General features: G+C 58.4%; 1 protein-coding gene across 1 annotated transcript in view; it reads left to right on the forward strand.

The window, feature by feature from the left end:
- The first annotated feature begins 577 nt into the window (after positions 1-577).
- LOC134568897 (gastrula zinc finger protein XlCGF71.1-like) overlaps positions 578-3,703 on the forward strand; it is a 37,375-nt gene continuing 34,249 nt past the window's right edge. The window contains exon 1 of the mRNA XM_063427600.1: positions 578-665. The gene's annotated coding sequence lies outside the window, so the exon portion shown is untranslated. The remainder of the gene's footprint in view (positions 666-3,703) is intronic.

Consider the following 3,703-nt stretch of genomic DNA (forward strand, 5'->3'; position numbering starts at 1 on the left):
CAAATGCCAGGTTTTGTTTACGTTTTGTTTTGTTCACAACTTGTACATTTGGCTCAGTCCTTAAGGGGTTAAGTATGGCAATCCCACAAAAGATTATGAAATTAAGGAGCTATTTACAAAACACATCAGGAAGATAAAAAAAAAAATATCTCAGCTGTTTAGTAGAACGCTCCCTAAAATTATACTTGTTGTAGGATCACCATATTTAAATGTACTAAATACTACAGGAATACTAATTTTATATATTTAAATATGGCAATCCCACACAAGGTACCAAATTAGGGAGCTATCTACTAAATAGCTGAATTATAAATATGAATAAACCGTCTATTTAGTATATAAATGCAATTAAATCTTTATTATGAATGTTTTACAAATACTAATAAAGTTATTGGTATCAGTCCTGCAATATAAATGATAATATAGCTCTTACAATATCACTGTTGTCGGGATATAAAAATACAATGAACCCAATCTGCCTATTGCCCATACTGCTCCCAGTGATTAATAAGAGCCTTGCCCTCATCCAAAATGGCGCCGGGAGGGTCACTCTCCGTGATGTCATTTCCTTTCCAGGATTTCCTTATTAGGCTGCTTGTGGCCTGTAATCAGGATTGCCCTCAGTGATTTTATGCTGTGCCGAGCAGGGTTGCTGGGAGCGGAGGGTGAGTCCGGGGTTCATTGTGTTTATTGGGTTATTCCTGGATCCAGAGCAATAATATCACTAATCAGTCAATTACATTAACATGGGGAGAGGGGGGGAACACGGAGAGAAGGAGAGGGGGGGACATGGAGAAAGAGAAGGAGAGGGGGGAACATGGGGATAGAGAGCGAAGGAGAGGGGGGGGGGCATGGGGAGAGAGAGAGAAGGAGAGGGGAGAACATGGGGAGAGGGGGAGAGAGAGAGAAGGAGAGGGGTGGAACATGGGGAGAGAGAGCGAAGGAAAGGGGGGAACATGGGGAGAGAGAGCGAAGGAAAGGGGGGAACATGGGGAGAGAGAGAGAAGGAGAGGGGGGGAACATGGGGAGAGAGAGAGAGAAGGAGAGGGGGGGGGCATGGGGAGAGAGAGAAGGAGGGGGGGACATGGGGAGAGAGAGAGAAGGAGAGGGGGGAACATGGGGAGAGAGAGAGAAGGAGAGGGGGGGAACATGGGGAGAGAGAGAGAAGGAGAGGGGGGAACATGGGGAGAGAGAGAAGGAGAGGGGGGACATGGGGGGAGAGGGGGAACATGGGGAGAGAGAGAGAGAAGGAGAGGGGGAACATGGGGAGAGAGAGAGAAGGAGAGGGGGGAACATGGGGAGAGAGAGAGAAGGAGAGGGGGGAACATGGGGAGAGAGAAGGAGAGGGGGAACATGGAGAGAGAGAGAGAGAGAAGGAGAGGGGGGGACATGGGGAGAGAGAGAGAAGGAGAGGGGGAACATGGGGAGAGAGAGAGAGAAGGAGAGGGGGAACATGGGGAGAGAGAGAGAAGGAGAGGGGTGGAACATGGGGAGAGAGAGAGAGAGAGATGAGGGGGGTCATGGGGGGAGAGAGAGAGAGAGGAGGGGGGTCATGGGGGGAGAGAGAGAGAGAGGAGGGGGGTCATGGGGGGAGAGAGAGAGAGAGAGGAGGGGGGTCATGGGGAGAGAGAGAGAGGAGGGGGGTCATGGGGAGAGAGAGAGAGGAGGGGGGTCATGGGGAGAGAGAGAGGAGGGGGTCATGGGGAGAGAGAGAGGAGGGGGGTCATGGGGAGAGAGAGAGGAGGGGGGGCATGGGGAGAGAGAGGGGAGGGGGGGCATGGGGAGAGAGAGGGGAGGGGGGGCATGGGGAGAGAGAGGGGAGGGGGGGCATGGGGAGAGAGAGAGGGAGGGGGGGCATGGGGAGAGAGAGAGAGAGAGGAGGGGGGGCATGGGGAGAGAGAGAGAGAGAGAGAGAGAAGGAGGGGGGGCATGGGGAGAGAGAGAGGAGGGGGGTCATGGGGGGAGAGAGAGAGAGGAGGGGGGGCATGGGGAGAGAGAGAGGAGGGGGGGCATGGGGAGAGAGATAGGAGGGGGGGCATGGGGAGAGAGAAAGGAGGGGGGGCATGGGGAGAGAGAGAGGAGGGGGGCATGGGGAGAGAGAGGAGGGGGGCATGGGGAGAGAGAGGAGGGGGGCATGGGGAGAGAGAGGAGGGGGGCATGGGGAGAGAGAGAGAGGGGAGGGGGGGCATGGGGAGAGAGAGAGGGGAGGGGGGGCATGGGGAGAGAGAGAGAGAGGGGAGGGGGGGCATGGGGAGAGAGAGAGAGAGGAGGGGGGGCATGGGGAGAGAGAGAGAGAGGAGGGGGGGCATGGGGAGAGAGAGAGAGAGGAGGGGGGGCATGGGGAGAGAGAGAGAGAGGAGGGGGGGCATGGGGAGAGAGAGAGAGAGAGGAGGGGGGGCATGGGGAGAGAGAGAGGAGGGGGGGCATGGGGAGAGAGAGAGAGGAGGGGGGGCATGGGGAGAGAGAGAGAGAGGAGGGGGGCATGGGGAGAGAGAGAGAGGAGGGGGGCATGGGGAGAGAGAGAGAGAGAAGGAGGGGGGCATGGGGAGAGAGAGACTGAGGGGGGCATGGGGGGAGAGAGACTGAGGGGGGCATGGGGGGAGAGAGAGAGAGAAGGAGGGGGGCATGGGGAGAGAGAGACTGAGGGGGGCATGGGGGAGAGAGAGAGAGAGAGAGACGGAGGGGGCATGGGGAGAGAGAGAGACGGAGGGGGCATGGGGAGAGAGAGAGACGGAGGGGGCATGGAGAGAGAGAGAGAGACGGAGGGGGCATGGGGAGAGAGAGAGAGAGAAGGAGAAGGGCATGGGGAGAGAGAGAAGGAGGGGGCATGGGGAGAGAGAGAGAGAAGGAGGGGGCATGGGGGGAGAGAGAGAAGGAGGGGGCATGGGGAGAGAGAGAGAGAGAGAGGAGGGGGCATGGGGAGAGAGAAGGAGGGGGGCATGGGGAGAGAGAAGGAGGGGGGCATGGGGAGAGAGAGAGAGAAGGAGGGGGGCATGGGGAGAGAGAGAGAGAAGGAGGGGGGCATGGGGAGAGAGGGAGAGAAGGAGGGGGGCATGGGGAGAGAGGGAGAGAAGGAGGGGGCATGGGGAGAGAGGGAGAGAAGGAGGGGGCATGGGGAGAGAGGGAGAGAAGGAGGGGGCATGGGGAGAGAGAGAGAGAAGGAGGGGGCATGGGGAGAGAGAGAGAGAAGGAGGGGGCATGGGGGGAGAGAGAGAGAAGGAGGGGGGCATGGGGAGAGAGAGAGAGGGGGGCATGGGGAGAGAGAGAGAGGAGGGGGCATGGGGAGAGAGAAGGAGGGGGGCATGGGGAGAGAGAGGAGGGGGGCATGGGGAGAGAGAGAGAGAAGGAGGGGGCATGGGGAGAGAGAGAGAGAGAGAAGGAGGGGGCATGGGGAGAGAGAGAGAGAGAGAGAAGGAGGGGGCATGGGAGAGAGAGAGAGAGAGAGAGAAGGAGGGGGCATGGGGAGAGAGAGAGAGAGAGAGAAGGAGGGGGCATGGGGAGAGAGAGAGAGAGAGAAGGAGGGGGCATGGGGAGAGAGAGAGAGAGAAGGAGGGGGCATGGGGAGAGAGAGAGAGAGAAGGAGGGGGCATGGGGAGAGAGAGAGAGAGAGAGAAGGAGGGGGCATGGGGAGAGAGAGAGAGGGAGGGGGCATGGGGAGAGAGAGAGGGAGGGGGGCATGGGAAGAGAGAGAGGGAGGGGGGCA

The sequence above is a fragment of the Pelobates fuscus genome, chromosome 7 (assembly GCF_036172605.1).
Source record: "Pelobates fuscus isolate aPelFus1 chromosome 7, aPelFus1.pri, whole genome shotgun sequence".
NCBI classification, from domain to species: Eukaryota; Metazoa; Chordata; class Amphibia; order Anura; family Pelobatidae; genus Pelobates; species Pelobates fuscus.